We start from the raw sequence: 20325 nt of genomic DNA, 5'->3' as shown, positions 1-20325 counted from the left end.
ATGACCTCAGTATTCCAGAATTCAATTCCCCTACCAATAAAAGCCAGTACGCCATATGCCTTCTTCACCGCACTATTTGCCTGGGTGGCAACTTTCAAAGATCTGTGTACATGGACACCAAGATCCCTCTGCTCATCCACACTACCAAGTATCCGACCATTAGCCCAGTACCCCATCTTTTTGTTACTCTTACCAAAGTGAATCACCTCACACTTAGCTACATTGAACTCCATTTGCCACCTTTCTGCCCAGCTCTGCAGCTTATCTATATCCCGCTGTAACCTGCCACATCCTTCCTCACTGTCTACAACTCCTCCGACTTTCGTATCATCCGCAAACTTGCTCACCCAACCTTCTAACCCCTCCTCCAGGTCATTTATAAAAATGACGATCAGCAATGGTCCCAAAACAGATCCTTGCGGAACACCGCTAGTGACGGCACTCCAAGATGAACCTTTGCCATCAACTACTACCCTCTGTCTTCTTCCAGCCAGCCAACTCCTTATCCAAACCTCCAACTCACCCTCAATGCCATACCTCCGTATTTTTTGCAGTAGTCTACCATGGGGAACCTTATCAAACGCCTTACTAAAATCCATATACACCACATCTACCGCTTTCCCCTCGTCCACCTCCTTAGTCACCTTCTCAAAGAATTCAATAAGGTTTGTGAGGCACGACCTGCCCTTCACAAAACCATGCTGATTATCCTTGATCACATTATTCCTATTCAGATGTTCATAAATTCTATCCCTTACAATTCTCTCTAAGATTTTGCCCACAACAGAAGTGAGACTTACCGGCCTATAGTTACTAGGGTTATCCCTACTCCCCTTCTTGAACAAGGGAACCACATTTGCTAGCCTCCAAACTTCTGTCACTACCCCTGTAGACAACGAGGACATAAAAAATCAAGGCCAATGGCTCTGCAATCTCCTCCCTTGCTTCCCAGAGAATCCTAGGATAAATGCCATCAGGCCCAGGGGACCTATCTATTTTCACCCTTTCCAGAATTTCCAACACCTCTTCTCTACATACCTCAAAGCCATCCATTCTACTTAATTGTGACTCAGTATTCACATTGACAACAATGTCCTGTTCCTGATTGAATACTGACAAAAAGTATTCATTCAGTGTCTCCCCAATCTCTTCAGCCTCCACACGCAACTTCCCACTACTATCCTTGACTGGACCTATCCCTACCCTAGTCATTCTTTTATTCCTGACATACCTATAGAAAGCCTTAGGGTTCTCTCTAATCCTACCAACTAAGGATTTTTCATGTCCCCTCCTTGTTGCTCTTAGCTCTCGTTGCCTCGTTATAGGAAACATGTGGAAGTTTCAGAGAGTGTGCTGAGCAGATTTACCAGGATGCTGCCAGGACTGGAGGATACGTCTTAGGAAGAAAATTTGAGGGAGTTATGACTTTTCTGCCTGGAGCCAAGAAGAATGACGGCTGACTTGATAGAAGTGTACAAGATGTTAGAGACAAAGATTGGATAGCCAGAGTCTTTTCAAAAGGGGCATAATTTTATGGTGATTGGCATAAGTTTTTGGGGGAATGTCAGAGAGTGGTGGGAGCGGAGTGCACTGCTCGTGATGGTAATAGAGTAGGATACATTAGGGATAATTAAGAAAAACTCTTGGATAGGCACATGGAAGTTAGTACATTGTAGGTTATGTAGGTTAGTCTGATCTTAGAGTAGGATAAAAGGCTGACGAAAGAAAATTGAGGGCTGAAGGGCTCTTACTCTGCTGTCCTGTTCTATATTCCGAGTTTCTATCAGTTTGTGGATTCTCGACAATTGGTGAATGTGTGAGGGAGTGACCTGTGTGGGGTCAGGAAGCTGGGGAGGGATGTTAGACCAAGACTTCCAGTTTTGGTATGCATGGCTCCATTCACAAAAGTGCCAGCACAATATGTGCACTTACCTCGACCAGACAAAATCCACCAAGTTCAGTTATTAAACTGATTTTTGGCTTGCCATTAGCTCCTGGTTTCTTCAGATACATTCTGTTGGGTTACCCATGTATTAATATCTGACCATCCATAGACATGTACAAATTTTATTTGATACTGGTGAATGTGAAGGTGCATTTATTGGATATAATTTCAGAGGATTCACTGTAAGACACAGGATTCTGCAGAAGACTGTCAATTGTGAATATCTTCACCTAGTGTCTGGTCCAGGGAGCAGATGTGTGAAGTATGGGGGACATGCCAGGTGTCAGCACCACAAGTAACACCAAGTGATTCTAACACTCCATGTCCATACAACTGCTCTCTGGGTCTGGTTCTGACTGGGGATGAATTTGTAAGACCTAGTTACTGCTCAATCATTGGTATCTAATTTAGACAGTATTAGTAACTACACTGAGAACAGTGATAGCCTGTTGGCTACTTTCCTCCTGTCCATGATGGAATAGAAATGATTTATTTTGAAGGAATGTTTTAATGATTGCCCTGAACCAGGTTGGAAACTCTCTGGACAGATTTAGGAGCAGGCCAGTGTCTCACTGACGGCCATAGACAGCTGTGAGATCCAGTAGCACTGTGCCTGAATTTAAGTCTTTTGGAGTCCATTTTTAATGTCGGTCATGATTGCAACGTGACCTGAACAATAATCAGGTGTTTGCCATGTTTGTGAATTGGGCAATGATGAAATATTAACTACAATTATTCAACCGAACAATAATTGCATCATCTCTGAAAACAATTAAGTTGATTCTATATTGATGGAACTAAAATATAAACACCTAACAACATTTTAAGTTACAAAAGTAAAGAGTGCACATTTTGTTTTGTACAGCAAAAGAACATGCTGTCTGACTAGATCGAGTGAATCCTTAGAAGAGTACAAAGGCAGTATGCGTATACTTAAGAGGGAAATCAGGAAGGCAAAAAGGGGACATGAGATAACATTGGCAAATAGAATCAAGGACAATCCAAAAGGATTTTACAAAGACATTAAGAATAATAGACTAAATAGGGAGAGACTGGGGTCCCCTCAAAGATCAGCAAGGAGGCCTTTGTGTGCAGCCACAGGAGATAGGGGGCATAATAAATGAACATTTTGCATCAATGTTTACTGTGGAAAATGACATGGAAGATATAGAATGTAGGGAGATAAATGGTGAAATCTTCAAAATGTTTAGATTACAGAGAAGGATGTGCTGGATGTCTTGAAACGCATAAAGATGTATAAATCCCCAGGACCTGATCAGGCGTATCCGAGAACTCTGTGGCAAACCAAGGAAATGATTGCTGGGCTTGTTCCTGAGATATTTGTATCATTGATAGTCACAGGTGAGGTGCCAGAGGACTGGAGGTTGGTGAATGTGGTGCCACAGTTTAAGAAGGGCAGTAAGGACAAGACAGGGAACTATAGACCAGTGAGCCTGACAGCGGCGGTGGCAAGTTCTTGGAGGTAACCCTGAGGGACAGGATGAATATGTATTTGGAAAGGGAGGACTGATTAGGGATAGTCACCATTGCTTTGTGAGTGGAAAATCATGTCTCACAAATTTGACAGATTTTTGCAGAAGTAACAAAGAGGATTGATGAGGGCAGAGCGGTGGACGTGATTTATTTCAACTTCAGTAAGACATTCGACAAGGTTCCCCTTTGGGAAACTGGTAAGCCAGCTTAGACGTCATGGTATACAGGGAGAACTAGCCATTTGGATACAGAATTGGCTCAAAGGTAGAAGACAGAGGGTGGTGGTGGAGGGTTGTTTTTCAGACTGGAGGCCTGTGACCAGTGGAGTGTCACAAGGATCAGTGCTGAATTCACTACTTTTCGTTATTTATATAAATGATTTGGATGTGAGCGTAAGAGGTACAGTTAGTAAGTTTGCAGATGACACCAAAATTGGAGGTGTAGTGGACAGCTAAGAAGGTTACCTCGGATTGCAACAGAATCTTGATCAGATGGGCCAATGGGCTTCGGAGTGGCAGATAGAGTTTAATTTACATAAATGCGAGGTGCTGCGTTTTGGGAAAGCAAGTCTTAGCAGGAGTTTACACTTAATGGCGAGATCCTAGGGAGTATTGCTAAACAAAGAGACCTTGGAGTGCAGTTTCATTGTTCTTTGAAAGTAGAGTCGCAGATAGATAAGATAGTGATGTAGACGATTGGTGTGCTTTCCTTTATTGGTCAGAGTAATGAGTACGGGTGTTGGAAGGTCATGTTGTGGCTCTACAGGAAGCCAGTTAGGCCACTTTTGGAATATTGCGTGCAATTCTGGTCTCCTTCCTATCAGAAGGAAGTTGTGAGACTTGAAACGGTTCAGAAAAGATTTACAAGGATGTTGCCAGGGTTGGAGCATTTGAGCTGTAGGGAAAGCCTAAATAGGCTAGGGCTGTTTTCTGTGGAGCATCGGAGGCTGAGGGGTGACCTTATAGAGGTTTATAAAATCATGAAGGGCATGGATAGGGTAAATGTAAAAGGTGTTCTCCCTGGTGTTGGGGCGTCCAGAAGTAGAGTGCACATGTCTAGGGTGAGAGGGGAAATATATAAAAGAGACCTAAGGGGCACCTTTTTCATGCAGAGGGTGGTATGTGTATGGAATGAGCTGCCAGAGCAAGTGGTGGAGACTCGTACAATTGCAACATTTCAAAGGCATCTGGATGGGTATATGATAGGAAGGGTTTGGAGGGATATGGCCCTTGTCCGGGCAGGTGGGACTAGTTTGAGTTGCAGTATCTGGTAGGCATGGACGGGTTGGACCAAAGGGTCTGTTTCCATGCTGTACATCTCTATGACTCTAATTTAGAAATGAAATAATTTGATATGCACTGTCAAATAAATAAATGTTTTATGTTATTAAAATGTAGCATACAGTGAGTTGAAAACGTGCAATTTTTAGAATGAATAATAAAGAACGAAGAACAAAGAAAATTCCAGCACAGGAGCAGGCCCTTAGACCCTCCAAGCCTGAACCAATCCAGATCCTCTATCTAAACCTGCCGCCAATTTTCTAAGGATCTGCATCCCTCTGCTACCTGCCCATTCATGTATCTGTCTAGATATATTTTAAATGATGCTCCCACGAAATACTCCAAATATGCTCCGATCAGAGCCTTGTAAAGACTCAGAAATCTATCTCTGCTTTAATATTCAAGGCCTCTCAAAATAAATACCATCATTGTGTTTGTCTTTCTGACCGGATAGGCTACCTGAAACAATGAACGTATGATGGACATTGGTAAACTTATCATGGAGTTACAAAAGTGAACAGTGATTAAAGCATGCTAGCAAATGGATTCCAGCCTTGTCTAAACTCTCGGTGCTAATCCACATGCTGCAGAATCCAGACAGGCTGCAGCTCCCTACAAATGGTTTGCAAACAAACCTGACAGCTGTAGCTAAAGACCCTGCAATAACCTCCTGAAGATGGCCTTTAATGGGACATTGGAATGTCTCCCTTGGGCCATCAATATGCCAACCCCTGGTTGGGTCTGATTGATCAGGGTATATGAACCTGATCATTCCATTGGCAGATCCTCCAGACCCTCCCAAGAGCTTGGAGACTTGGAAGGATAAGAATCACCTCAAAACCCCACAGAATGCGGTAACTGGAGAATAACCACTGAGAAAGAAAACAACTCCAAGACCATCGAATGAATAAAAAGGCATCACCACGTGGAGCCTGACCAAGTTCTAGTGTGGTGGTATGCGATCAGCCAAAATTAAGTAAAAGCATAAGACAGTTTGCAGTATTTTTCATTACTTTATAGTAAATTTTATAGTACTAACATTGACTGTGCTCAATAAACAAATATTATTGTTTGTCAGAGTTACCTCACAGTTCTTTTGCTGAATAGAAGACTTTAAACTCACTGTGTAGCAGATACAACACATTCCTAACTATTCACTCAACCTGCAAGTTTACCTTGAGACATTCCTGTGCAAGAACTCGCAACTCTGTTTGCACTTCAGACTTCCGAATTTTCTTTTCATTTATGAAATTTTCCATGCCTCTCTTCCTCCTCACAAAGTGCATCACCTCACGCTTTCCCAAGATGTACTCCTTCTGCCATTTGTTTTCCCACTCTCCTATTCTATCTAAATTCTTCTGCAGCCTCTCTGCCTTCTCAATGCTACCTGTTCCTCTACCTACCTTTGTGTCATCTAAAAGCCTACCCAGAATGCCCTCAGTTCCTTAATATAGATCGTTAATGTACAAAGTAAAACTTTGTGGTCCTAACACTGAGCCTTGTGGAACACCAATTGTCATTGGCTGCTATCCTGAGAAGGACCCTTTTATCCCCACTCTCTACTTTCTGCCAGACAGCCAAGCTTCTGCACACACTAGTACCTTGCCTCTAACAAAATGGGACCTTATTGTACTCAGCAGCGTCCTGTGTCGCACCTTGTCAAAGTCCTTCTGAAGTCCAGGTGGATAACATTCACTAGCTTTCCTTTGTCTCACTTGCTTGTTACCATGCAAGGACTGCAATAAACACTATATAGGACAAACAGGAAGACAGCTAACAATTCGCATACATGAACATCAACTAGCCACGAAACGACACGACCAGCTATCCTTCGTAGCCACACACGCAGACAACAAGCAACATGAATTCGACTGGGACAACACTACTATCATAGGGCAAGCCAGACAGAGAACAACCAGGGAATTCCTAGAGACATGGCATTCATCCACAAACTCCATCAACAAAAACATCGACCTGGACCCAATATACCAACCACTACAGCGGACAGCTGAAACTGACAACCGGTAGCGGCAGGGACAGAACACTATACTCACCGGAGGAAACATCAAAGAAGCGCTTCGCAGGAGGCTCCCAAGCACTGATGATGTCACCTAGCCAGGGGACGAAACGTTTGCAACAAAAACTTCCAGCTCGGCGAACAGAACCACAACAACGAGCACCCGAGCTACAAATCTTCGCACAAACTTTGAATTGAACATTGTTTAAAAAGTGATGTCATGCTGAAGTAATGCATTAAGGAAGACCATGCATCAATTTTCTTTTAAATATTGTGAGGACATTGTTCAAACAAACAGTGTTCTTGTCTTTTGCTCCTTATTCTTTCAACTAATCTTCCCGTGTAATTTGAGGTGAGATCAGAGTGACTGCCCTTTCAGTTGAAGCAGGACTGGGCTGCGGGTGGAATCAAGGACCCTGAGCAAAACTGTGATTAATGGGAATTAGAGAACATTTTGCACTGGTAATGGGAAAAAATAGAAATGCAGTTCTTCAAGGTATCTTCCAAGTTGCATGTCATCCTGACGAGGGAATAATGTTGGACTGCTCCTACAAACAGCTCTGTATGGATCTGCATCACTTTGGATTGAAGAGATAAAACAGGGCAACTCTGTGTTGCTTAGTTCAGAGCCATTGGAGATGACAAATAAACTCTGCCCTTCATAGTGCCTTCTCAAACCGTGGATGAATATGTCCTGTGACATCAGGAGTATGATAAAACATTGATAACAATTGGGATCAGGACTTCAATCAGTTACTTTCAGAGGATTGATTGTATGATATCATGACCACCGAGTTCAACATTTTCAAAATGCATTATGACAGTGGCAATAAATTGGAAGTACTCAGGGAGCTGTCACGCACAGAGTTTTTAATTTTTCATTCAAAAACCATAAACAAATACTTGAGAGTCAACAGAATTGGCAGCTTCATTGTCCCCTTTGAGATCAGACAAAAGAGTAACTACGTTGAAAATGCTGGAAAACCATAGCAGGTTCTGAACAGAGAGAAACACAATTAACCTTTTGAGTCCAATACGAGTTTTTCAGAAGAGGATCCTATCAGACTCAGTATGCTCCCGATACTTCTACGTCCAGACCCTGAAACATTTGTGGGGTTTTGCCACTTTTTACTGTTTGCATTTCAGGTTTACATTTTTCACAATATCCCCGAACACAATGACTGTGTTTGGGGGGGGCGGGCAGGGGGAGGAAGAGGGGGCATGTTGTCTTAGGCGTTAGCACGGCTGTCTCACAGTACCAGGCAACCGGTTTGGGGGGGAGGAGGAGGGGGCATGGTGTCTCAGTGGTTAGCACGGCTGTCTCATAGTACCAGGGACCCGGTGTGGGGGAGAGGGGGAGGGGGAGGGGGCCATGGTGTCTCCGTGGTTAGCACAGCTGTCTCACAGTACCACGGGCCCGGTTTGGGAGGGAGGGAGGGCGAGGGGGCATGGTGTCTCAATACTTAGCACGGATGTCTCACAGACCCTGGGACCCGGATTGGGGGTGAAGAGGAAGGGGACATGGTGTGTCAGTGGTTAGCACGGCTGTCTCACAGTACCAGGGACCGGTTTAGGGGCGGACGGAGAGGGTTCATGGTGTCTCAGTGGTTAGTATGGATGACTTACAGTACTAGGGACCCTGTTTGGGGTGAGGGGGAGGGGCGCATGGTGTCTCAGTGGTTAGCACGGCTGTCTCACAATAGCAGGGACCCGGTTTCGGGGGCGGGGAGGGGGGCATGGTGTCTCAATGGTTACCACGGCAGTCGCACAGTACCAGGGACACGGTGTGGGACGGAGTGGGAGGGAGTATGGTGTCTCAGTGGTTAGTATGGCTGTCTCACAGTACCAGTGACCCGGTTTGGGGGGGAAGGGAGGGGGTATGGTATGCCAATGGTTAGCACGGCTGTCTCACAGTACGAGGGACCAGTTTGGGGGGAAGGGAAGGGGCATGGTATCTCAGTGGTTAGCACGGCTGTCTCACAGTACCAGGGACCGGTTTTGGGGGAGGGGGAGGGAGGCATGGTGTCTCAGTGTTTAGCACGGCTGTCTCACAGAACCAGCGGCCCGGTTTAGGGGAGAGGGGGAGGGGGGGATGGCCATGGTGTCTCAGTGGATAGCACGGCTGTCTCACAGTACCAGGGAAACTGTTTGGGATGTAGGGGGAGGGGCATGATGTCTCAGTGGTTAGTAAGGTTTTCTCACAATACCTTGGACACGGTTTGCAGGGGAGGGGGAGGGGGCATAGTGTCTCAGTGGTTAGCACGGCTGTCTTACAGTACCAGGGAACCAGTTTGGAGGGAGGGGGAGGACGCATCGTGTCTCAGTGGTTAGCACATCTGACTCACAGTACCCGCGACCCGGTGTCGGGGGAATGGGAGGGGGGCATGGTGTCTCAGTGGTTAGCACGGCTGTCTCACAGTACCAGGGACACGGTTGGCGGGGGAGGGGGAGGGGTCATAGTGTCTCAGTGGTTAGCACGTCTGTCTCACAGTACCAGGGACCCCGTTTGGAGGTGAGGGGGAGGGGGCATGGTGTATCCGTGGTTAGCACGGCTGCCTCACAGTACCCGTGACCCAGTTTCGGGGGAGGGGGAGGGGGGCATAGCGTCTCAGTGGTTAGCACGGCTGTCTCACAGTACCAGAGATCCGGTTTGGTGGGGATGGTGGGGGGGTCATGGCGTCTCAATGGTTAGCACGACTGTCTCACAGTACCAGAGATTCGGTTTGGTGGGGCAGGTGAGGGGGACATGGTGTCTCAGTGGTAAGCTAGACTGTCTCACAGCACCAGGGACACGGTTTGGGGGCGAGAGGGGAAGGGGGCATGTTATCTCAGTGGTTAGCACGGCTGTCTCACAGTAGCAGGGACCCGGTGTGGGGGAGAGGGGGAGGGGGAGGGGGCCATGGTGTCTCCGTGGTTAGCACAGCTGTCTCACAGTACCACGGGCCCGGTATTTGGAGTGGGATGGGACATGGTGTCTCAGTGCTTAGCACGGCTGTCTCACATTCCCAGGGACCCGGATTGGGGGCGAGGAGGAAGGAGACATGGTGTCTCAGTGGTTAGCACGGCAGTCGCATAGTATAAGGGACACGGTTTGGGGCAGAGAGGGAGGGGACATGGTGTCTCAATGGTTAGCACGGCTGTCTCACAGTACCAGGGATCGGGTTGGGGCGGAGGGGGCATGGTGTCTTATTGTTTAGCACGGCTGTCTCACAGTACCAGGGACTGGTTTGGAGGGAGTGGGAGGGAGGCATGGTGCCTCAGTGTTTAGCACGGCCGTCTCACAGTACCAAGGGCCCAGTTTGGGGGAGAGGGAGAGGGGGAGGTGGCCATGGTGTCTCAGTGGTTAACACGGCTGTCTCACAGTACCAGGGACCCTGTTTGTGATGTAGGGGGAGGTGGCATAATATATCAGTTGTTAGTACGGCTTTCTCACAATACCAGGGACCCGGTTTGCGGGGGAGAGGGGAAGGTGGCATGGTATCTCAGTGGTTCGCATGACAGTCTCACAGTACCAGGGACCCGGTATGTGGAAGTGGGAGGGGGCATGGTGTCTCAGTGCTTAGCACGATTGTCTCACATTCCCAGGGACCCAGATTGCAGGCGAGGAGGAAGGAGACATGGTGTCTCAGTGGTTAGCACGGCAGTCGCATCGTTCAAGACACACGGTTTTGGGCAGAGGAGGAGGGGGTATGCTGTCTCAGTGGTTAGCACGGCTGCCTCACAGTATCAGGGGCACGGTTTGGGCGGATGAGGGAGAGGGCATGGTGTCTCAGTGGTTAGCACGGCTGTCTCACAGTACCAGGGATCGCGTCGGTGCGGAGGGGGCATGGTGTCTCAGTGGTTAGCACGGCTGTCTCACAGTACCAGGGACTGGTTTGGTGGGAGGGGGAGCGAGGCATGGTGCCTCAGTGTTTAGCACGGCTGTCTCACAGTACCAAGGGCCTAAGTTTGGGGCAGACGGAGAGGGGGAGGTGGCCATGGTGTCTCAGTGGTGAGCACGGATGTCTCACAGTACCAGGGACCCTGTTTGTGATGTAGGGGGCGGTGGCATAATATCTCAGTGGTTAGCAGGGCTGTCTTACAGTACCAGGGACCCCGTTTGGGGGGAGGGGGAGGGGGCATGGTGTCTCAGTGGTTAGTACATCTTTCTCACAGTACCAGGGACACGGTTTGCTGGGGAGGGGGAGTGGGCATAGTGTCTCAGTGGTTATCACGGCTGTCTCACAGTCCCAGGGACCCGTTAGGGGCGTAGGGGGAGGGGGCATAGTGTCTCAGTGGTGAGCATGACTGTCTCACACTACCAGGGACCCGTTAGGGGCGTAGGGGGAGGGGGCATAGTGTCTCAGTGGTGAGCATGACTGTCTCACACTACCAGGGACCCGTTTGGGGGGAGGGGGAGGGGGTCATGGTGTATCAGTGGTTAGCACGGCTATCGTAAAGTACCAGGGACCCGGTATGGGGGAGAAGTGGAGCGGGCGGGGGACATAATCCCAGGGTCCTAGTTTGGCGGGAAGGCGGAGAGGGGGCATGGTTTCTCAGTACCAGGGACCTTGTTTGGGAGGGAGGAGAAGGGGGGCTTGGTGTCTTATTCGTTAGGTCGGCTGTCTCACAGTACAAGGGGCCCGAGGTTTGCAGGGAAGGGGAAGGGGACACAGTGTCTCAGTGGTTAGCAGTCTGTCTCACAGTACCAAGGCCACGTTTTGCGGGGGAGGGGGTGGGGTCATAGAGCCTCGGTGGTTAGTACAGCTGTCTCACAGCACCAGTGACACGGTTTGTGGGGGAGAGGGGAAGGGGGCATGGTATCTCAGTGGTTAGCATGACTGTCTCACAGTACCAGGAACCCGGTATGTGGAAGTGGGAGGGGGCATGGTGTCTCAGTTCTTAGCACGGCAGTCGCACAGTACCAGGGACCCGGTTTGGGGGTTAGGGGGAAGGGGACATAGTGTGTCATTGGTTAGCATGGCTGTCGCACAGTACCAGGGACCGGTTTGGGGTGGAGGGGAGTGGGCATGGTGTCTCAGTGGATAGCACGGATGTCTCACAGTACCAGGGACACGTTTTGGGGGCGAGGGGGAAAGGGGGCATGGTATCGCAGTGGTTAGCATGGCTGTCTCACAGTACTAGGGACCCAATATGCGGGAGGGGGCGGGGGCATGGTGTCTGACTGCTTAGAACGGCTGTCTCACATCCCTAGGGACCCGGCTTGGGGGTGAGGAGGAAGGGGACATGGTGTCTCGGTTGTTAGCACGGCTGTCTCACAGTTCCAGGGACTTTCCTTTGGGTGGAGAGGGAGGGGGACATGGTGTCTCAGTGGTTAGTACGTCTGTCTCACAGTAGCAGTGACCCGTTTTCTGGGGTCGGGAGGGGGGCATGGTGTCTCCGTGGTTAGCACGGCTGTCTCACAGTACCAGGGACACGGTTTGGGAGGATGAGGGAGAGTGCATGGTGTCTCAGTGGTTAGCACGGCTGTCTCACAGTACCAGGGATCGTTTTGTTGGGGAGGGGGAGTGGGAGGGGGCATGGTGTCTTAGTGGTTAGCACGGCTGTCTCACAGTACCAGGGATCGGTTTGGGGGGGAGGGGGAGGGTGATGTGGCCATGCTGTCTCAGTGGTTAGCACGGCTGTCTCACAGAACCAGCGGCCCGGTTTAGGAGAGAGGGGGAGGGGGAGATGGCCATGGTGTCTCAGTGGTTAGCACTGCTGTCTCACAGTACCAGGGAAACTGTTTGGGAGTAGGGGGTGGGGGCATGATGTCTCAATGATTAGTAAGGCTTTTTCGCATTACCTTGGACACGGTTTGCGTGGGAGGGGGAGGGGGCATAGTGTCTCAGTGGTTAGCACGGTTGTCTTACAGTACCAGGGAACCCGTTTGGAGGGAGGGGGTGGGGGCATCGTGTCTCAGTGTTTAGCACATCTGTCTCACAGGACCCGTGACCCGGTTTCGGGGGAGGCGGAGGGCGGCATGGTGTCTCAGTGGTTAGCACGGCTGTCTCACAGTTCCAGGGACACGGTTGGCGGTGGAGGAGGAGGGGTCATAGTGTCTCAGTGGTTAGCACGTCTGTCTCACAGTACCAGAGACGCCGTTTGGGGTGGAGGGGGAGGGGTGCATGATGTACCAGTGGTTAGCACGGCTGTCTCACATTACCGGAGATCCGGTTTGGTGGGGATGGTGGGGGACATGGCGTCTCAATGGTTAGCCCGACTGTCTCACAGTACCAGAGATCCGGTTTGGTGGGGAGGGTGAGGGGGGCATGGTGTCTCAGTGGTTAGCACGACGGTCTCACAGCACCAAGGACACGGTTTGAGGGGGAGAGGGGAAGTAGGCATGGGTGTCTCAGTGGTTAGCACGTCTGTCTCACAGTAGCAGGGACACGGTTGGGGGCGGAGGGAGTGGGGGCATAACGTCTCAGTGGTTAGCACGGCTGTCTCACAGTAGCAGGGACACGGGTGGCGGGGGAGGAGGAGTGGGCATAGAGTCTCAGTGGTTAGCACGGCTGTCTCACAGTCCCAGGGACCCCGTTAGGGGAATAGGGGGAGGGGGCATAGTGTCTCAGTGGTTAGCGCGGCTGTCTCACACTACCAGGGACCAGTTTGGGGGAGGGGGAGGGGGGCATGGTGAATCAGTGGTTAGCACGGCTGTCTCACAGCGCCAGAGACACGGTTTGGGGGGGAGAGGGGAAGGGGGCATGGTATCTCAGTGGTTAGCATGGCTATCTCACAGTACCAGGGACCCGGTATGTGGGAGTGGGAGGGGGCATGGTGTCTCAGTGCTTAGCACGGTTGTCTCACAATCCCAGGGACCCAGATTGGTGGCGAGGAGGAAGGAGACAGTGGTAGGCACGGCAGTTGCATAGTTCAAGGGACACGGTGTGGGACAGAGGAGGAGGGGGTATGCTGTCTCAGTGGTTAGCACGGCTGTCTCACAGTACCAGGGACACCATTTCGGGCGGAGGGGGTGGGGGTATAGTGTCTCAGTGGTTAGCACGGCTGTCTCACTGTACCAGGTACCCGGTTTGAGACGGAGGTGGAGGGATTTGGTGTCTCAGTGTTTAGCACGGCTGTCTCACAGTACCAGGGACCCTGTTTGGGGGAGAGGGGAATGGGGGAAGGGGGCATGGCATCTCAGTGGTTAGCACGGCTGTCTCACAGTACGAGCGACTCGGTTTGGGGGTACGGGAAGGGGCGCATGTTGTCTCAGTGTTTACATGGCTGTCTCACAGTACCAGTGGCCCGGATTCGGGGGAGTTGGAGGGGTGCATGGCATTTCAGTAGTTAGCAAGGCATTCGCATAGTTCAAGGGACACGGTTTGGGGCAAAGGGGGAGGGGGTAATGTGTCTCAGTGGTTAGCACGGCTGTCTCACAGTACCAGGGACCCGGTTTGGAGGGAGGTGGAGGGGACACGGTGTCTCAGTGGTTATAATGGCTGTCTCACAGCACGAGGGACACGGTTTGGGGGTGAGGGGGAAGGGGGCATGGTGTCAGTGGTTAGCACGGCTGCCCCAGTGTTCCAGGGACGGGGTTTCGAGGGAGTGGGAGGGAGTCTCACAGTACAAGCGACCGGGTTTTGGCGGGAGAGGGAGGGGAAGGGGTCATGGTGTGTCAGTGGTGAGCATGGCTGTCTTACAGTACCAGTGACCCGTATTGGGAGGAGGGGGAGAGGGGGATGGGTCATAGTGTCTCAGTGGTTAGCACGTCTGTCTAATAGTACAAGGGACCTGGTTTGGGGAGAGGTGGAGGGGGTGTGGTCATGGTGTCTCAGTGGTTAGCACGACTGTCTCACAGTTCCAGAGACCCGGTGTCGGGGAAGGGGAGGGGGCATGGTGTCTCAGTGGTTAGCACTGCTGCCTCACAGTACCACGGACCGTGTTTGGGAGAGAGGGGGAGGGGGCATGGTGTTTCAGTGGTTTGCACGGCTATCTCACAGTAACAGGAACCCGCTTTTTGGGGGAGGGGGGCATGGTGTCTGAGTGTATAGCACGGCTTCCCACAGTACCAGGAACCCGGTTTGTGGGAGGGGCATGTAAATGGTGTCGCAGTGATTAGCACGGCTGTCTCACAGTACCAGGGCAGGCTTATGCGCCAAACGTCGATTCTCCTGTTCCTTTGATGCTGCCTGACATGCGTCGCTTTTCCAGCAACACATTTTCAGCTCTGATCGCCAGCATCTACAGTTCTCACTTTATCCTCACAGTACCAGGGACCCGGTTTGGGGGAAGGGGGAGGGAGCATAGTGTCTCAGTGGTTAGCACGGCTGCCTCACAGTACCAGAGATCCGGTTTGGTGTGGATGGTGGGGGGTCATGGTGTCTCAGTCGTTAGCACGACTGTCTCACAGTACCAGAGATCCGGTTTGGTGGGGAGGGTGAGGGGGACGTGGTGTCTCAGTGGTTAGCACGGCGGTCTCACAGCATCAGGGACACGGTTTGGGGGGGAGAGGGGAAGGGGGCATGGTATCGCAGTGGTGAGCAAGGCTGTCTCACATCCAAAACATTTATGAAAATGACGAAAATTAACCCAGAATCTATTCTTGTGGCACTCCAGTTGTCACAGGCCTCCAGTCTGAAAGATAACACTCCACCACGAACCTCTGTCTTCTACCTTCGAGCCAGTTCTGAATTCAAATGTTTGGATCTCCTAACCTTGCTAACCAGACTCCCATGGGGAACATTGTCGACCACTGAAGTCCGCATAGATCACGCACACCTCTCTGCCCTAATCAATCCTCTTTGTTACTTCATAAAAGAACTCTTCCAATTTAACGAGCCATCATTTCCCACCCATAACGCCATTGCTGACTATTCGTAATCAGTCTTGCTTTTCCAAATACATTAATTCCTGTCTCTCAGGATTCCCTCCAACAACGTGCCCACCACCGACGTCAGACTCGCAGGTCTATAGTTGCCTGGTTTTCATTACCTCCTTTCGTAAATAGTAGTATCATGTTAGTCAGCCTACAGTGTTGTGGCACCTCACCTTTGATTATCGATGACACAATATTCAGCAAGTGACCAGAAATCACTTGCCTCATTTCCGACTGAGCTCTGAGGTGTGATCTGATCATATCATGGGGATTTATTAACTTGTATCCGTTTCAATACATCCAGTGCTTCCTCCACTCTAACATAATCTTTATTTCAAGATAACAACATCTATTTCCCCACAGACTACATATTTCATGCCACAGGTCAAGAGTTGTCAATTGGGGAAGGGCAATTATCATGCGATTTGGCAAAGTTAGGATGCAGAGAATGGGGTAGCAGAATGCAAGGGATGCAGAAAATGGAAACGTGGAGCTGGTTTAAGAAACCGGTATTGCGTGTTCTTGATATGTATGTCCCTGTCAGGCAGGGAGGAAGTGATAAGGTAGGTTTACTAAAGAAATTGAATCTCTTGTAAACTGGAAGAAGGAGGCTTATAAGTTGAGAGACAAATGGTTCAGATGAGGCGATGGAGAGTTACAGATCGTCTGGGAAGGATTTAAAGAGAAACTTAAGAAGAGCAAAGAAAGGATATGAGCAGTCTTTAACAAATAGATAAAGGAGAAACCTAAAGCTTTCGATAGGTATATGAGAATTAAAAGGATGGTTAGGGTAGGAATAGGGACAGTCAAAGACAGAAGTGGGATGTTGAGTGCGGAACCTAGAGATCGGAGAGTTACTAAACGAACATTTCTCATTGGTTTTTAGTCAGGAAAAGGAGAATATTGTAGAGGAGAATAATGAGATACGAGATATTAGACTTAAAACGGTCAATGTTAGTTATGAAGAGGCGTTAGCAATTCCAGAAGGACTGAACGTAGGCCAGTCACCTAGGCCAGTTGGGATTTATCCGAATACTCTCTGAAAAGCCATGGAGCAGAAAGCAGAACATTTGGCTTTGATATTTGAGTCGTCATTGTCGACAAGTTTAGTACCAGAGGAATGGAGGATTCCAAATGTTGTGCTCTTGTTCAAGGAGGGCAGTAGAGATGACGCAGGTAATTATAGTTCAGTGAGCCTTACTTCTGTTGTAGAAAGGTTTTGGAATGAATTATAAAAGGTAAGATGTATAATAATCTATAAAGCAACAATTTGATTTCAGATAGTCAACATTGTTTCGTGAAGGGCAGGTAATGTCTCACAAACCTCATCGAGTATTTTTTTTTGATAACGTGACCAAGAATGTAGATGAGGGTAGAGCAGTTGAAGTGTTATACATGGAATTCAGTAAAGCCTCTGATACGTTTCCACATGGTAGGCTGTTGGAAAATAATGCAGAGGCATGGGATGGAGGGTAATGTGGCAAATTGGATTGAAACTGGCTTTCTGGTGATGGATGGAAAATATTCAAACTGGAGTCCAGTTACCAGTGGTGTCTCACAAGGATTTGTTTTAGGACAACTGCTGTTTATCATTTTTATAAATGACTTAGACTCAGGCATAGGTGGATGAATTAGTAAATTTGAAGATGACAATAACGTTGGTGGAGTAGTGGACAGTTTGCAAAAACGTTACAGGTTGCAGGGGGATTTGGTTAAACTGCAGAATTGGGGTGAGAGGTGGAAATTTGAGTTAAATGCACCTAAATGTGAGGCGATATACTTTGGGAAGAATAACAGTAAGGCAGAGTATTGGGTCAACGGAAAGATTGTTGCTGGTGTGTATGTGAAGAGGAATCTTTATGTCCATGAACATAGATCCTGAAAAGTTGCCACCCAGGTTGATAGTACTGTTAAGCTGGCATACGGTGTGTTAGGTTTCATTGGTAGAGGGATTGAGTTCCGGAGTCGCAAACACATGCTGCAAATGTACAAAACGCCATTTCCGTGGCAGTTGACATATTTTGTACATTTCTGGTCGCCGTATGTCGGCAAGGATGTGAAAGCATGGAAAAGGTGCAGAGGAAGTTTACCAGGATGTTGTCAGGTCTGGGGGGAAGGTCTGATGAGGAAAGGCTGAGAGAAATGGGTTTGTTCTTTTCGGAAAGAAGAAGGCTCAGAGGAGATTTGGTGGAGACAGACAAGATGATCAGAGAATTAAATAGGGTAGACATGAAAGTCTTTTTAATAGGATGATGAAGTCAGCTTGTACGAGGGTACATAGCTACAAATTGAGGGGTGATAGCTCTAAGATAGATGTCAGAGGCCGGTTCTTTATTGAGAGAGCTGAAAGGGCGCGCAATGCCCTACCCTCCAGTGTGTTTAACTCAGCCACATTATGGAGATTTAAACAATTCTTGGATAAGCATATGGATGATCTTGGGATTGTATAGGGGGATGAGCTGAGAATATTTCAGAGGTCGGTGCAACATTGAGTGCCTGTTCAGCGCTGTATTCCTTTATATTCCATGTTGTATGTCCTTCCCCACAGTAAACATTCAAACAAAGGACAGGATTCATATCTCCCCCATCTCGAGTGGCACCAAACAGAGACTGGCTTATTGATTTTTGAGGTGTCCCTCTACTCTTCGCAGACTCTTTTTTGTCCTTAATGTTATATAAAACCAGTTATGTCTGATTTCAGCAAAGCGACATGCTGCAATTGAGCGAGGTAGAATTCAAAACTGTGATAGTCCGAATCGAATTCAGACGCGTTATCCATTACAACACTGGGTCGACCGAGCGCCGACTTCCTCTCAGCTTTTACTATGTGCAATGGAGACATTCAGATCGGGAGAAATAAGATTGAGAAGTGAAGAACTAGCAAAGGTAATCAGCGTCACTGCATTAATTCAATAAGTCCCACTTTGTGAAGCAGTGCCTTTCCCTAAAAAAGGAAACACATTTGTCTTTAGGTGCCCCCTTCAGTGTTGTCTGCATCTCTGCTGAAAGTTTCCATTGTTGTATTCACAGTCACTACACGATTTCATGATCCACTTCAGTGAAATGTACTTTCATAATTTGAGTCAAGGGCTCTTCCCTTCAAGAGCCTGAACAAGTTCAGCGAGAAAACTCTGTTTATTTCTAGCCCCGGACCGAGAATAAGACGAGTTGAACGGCTCGCTTATTAGTGCCGCCGGCTCACTGGAGGCCAGCGCGTCAAAACGAGGCATTGTGACCATCAGCCTGTTCTGTGCCTTTCTGCAGTACATCTGCTGAACAACATCAGATTATCACAGCTCCGCTTTTTTCACATTGAAACACAAGGCGATAATATGAGCTGTTTCGAAACTTGGGGAAGGCAACTTTGCTGCTGAAGTTGGTTATGGAGTCAACGACAGACACAGGAATGTGTACAAGTCAGGTCACAAGGTTTACGGTCAGCATCACTGGAGGTCCCTGCTTAGGAGTCCGAGTTTTCATCACACAGACCTGGATATAATTCCCACGAAGATAATGAAGATATCTTTTCTCGTTTTCTGAATTATTCGAAGGAAAACTAATTCCTGCTTGCGTGCAAAGCACATACCCGGATCCTGCCAGAATCGGTCCAATGATTCTTTCCATCCGTCTATCAGGACAATGACAGCAGACTCACGGGAAACTACCACCGCAAATCCCCCTCCAATCATATCACCGTTCTGAGTTGGAAGTATCTGGCTGATTCTTCAGTGTCGCTGAGTGTAAATAATAGAACTCCCCCCATCGGTATCATGGCTGCATGTCCGTGCTGAGGAGTAGAAAGGTTCAGGAAAGTAACTCATCCCCTCCATCACTGTGGTAATTCGGGATATGAACTGAATCCTATCCCATTGAGTGACGACTATATTCCAGGAAAACGTTTCTAACAGTTGAAGGTTCCTATTAGACACCTGCAATCGTTTGGAAATAAGTTGAGAAGTGGAGCAGGACATTGAAATCTAGTGATCGGCAATGATGGCTGGGAGGCATGAGGCAGGAAGTGAGCTTGGAACTGGTGGTGCAAGACTCAGTGTCAGTGCTAATCGTTAAACTTTTACTGCCCAATGTTAACAATTACTTACACATTTCACCTCGTTAAATCTCCACAATGACCTTGTTCCGGTTGTTGAGGTCCCCTCTGTGTGTATTAACGTGTTTCATGGGCCCGGAGAGGATGAACACATCCTCTTTCTACTGTCAGTTTAAACAGGTGAAGGTATCAGTTTGAAATTAATGTAAGGGAAGATTATCTTTTTCTGTGCCTTTTCAGTGGAGAATGTTCAGCTGTAAACTCCCTGTCTTTGTAAATTAGAGGACTGATTGCAATTCTCCGTGAGCAACATTGATCCGAAAACACATTTCCAAGTACTGTGAAGAAGTGCTTAACCAACTTCACATATGGATGAGTAAATTTCCGAAACGTGCGGCGCCGTGGCTTAGTTGGTTAAAGCGCCTGTCTAGTAAACAGACGATCCTGGGTTCAATTCCCAGCGGTGCCTGTTTGTTGCATTCGTATTTGGGCTTGGTGTTTCAACTCTTTACAACTGCCGTGTCAACCAAGTCGGCGCCTTTTTGGACATTCACCCTGTTATGAATTGGAGACCAGGTTAAGTTACAACAGTGACTTTTTTTTTAGTCCCGAACTATCAATAAAGTCTGTGGTTTCTTTCCGTTATTCCACAAGCACTTCTGCTTCTTATCCTCTTTCTCCCCCTCCTTCATTCCCAGTTTGGTAGGAATAACGAGATTACACAGGAGGTGTTGCAGATTT

General features: G+C 48.6%; 1 non-coding gene across 1 annotated transcript; it reads left to right on the top strand.

The window, feature by feature from the left end:
* The first annotated feature begins 19979 nt into the window (after window positions 1-19979).
* On the top strand, window positions 19980-20053 carry trnat-agu (transfer RNA threonine (anticodon AGU)). The gene has a single exon. It is a non-coding gene; the product is annotated as a tRNA-Thr (tRNA).
* The last annotated feature ends 272 nt before the right edge of the window (window positions 20054-20325 follow it).

The sequence above is a fragment of the Chiloscyllium plagiosum genome, unplaced genomic scaffold (assembly GCF_037043375.1).
Source record: "Chiloscyllium plagiosum isolate Xiang-an unplaced genomic scaffold, Cpla_swu_hap1 HiC_scaffold_18, whole genome shotgun sequence".
Taxonomy (NCBI): Eukaryota; Metazoa; Chordata; class Chondrichthyes; order Orectolobiformes; family Hemiscylliidae; genus Chiloscyllium; species Chiloscyllium plagiosum.
The sequence above is the reverse complement of the archived record's forward strand: the minus strand, read 5'-3'. Positions and strand labels throughout refer to the sequence as shown.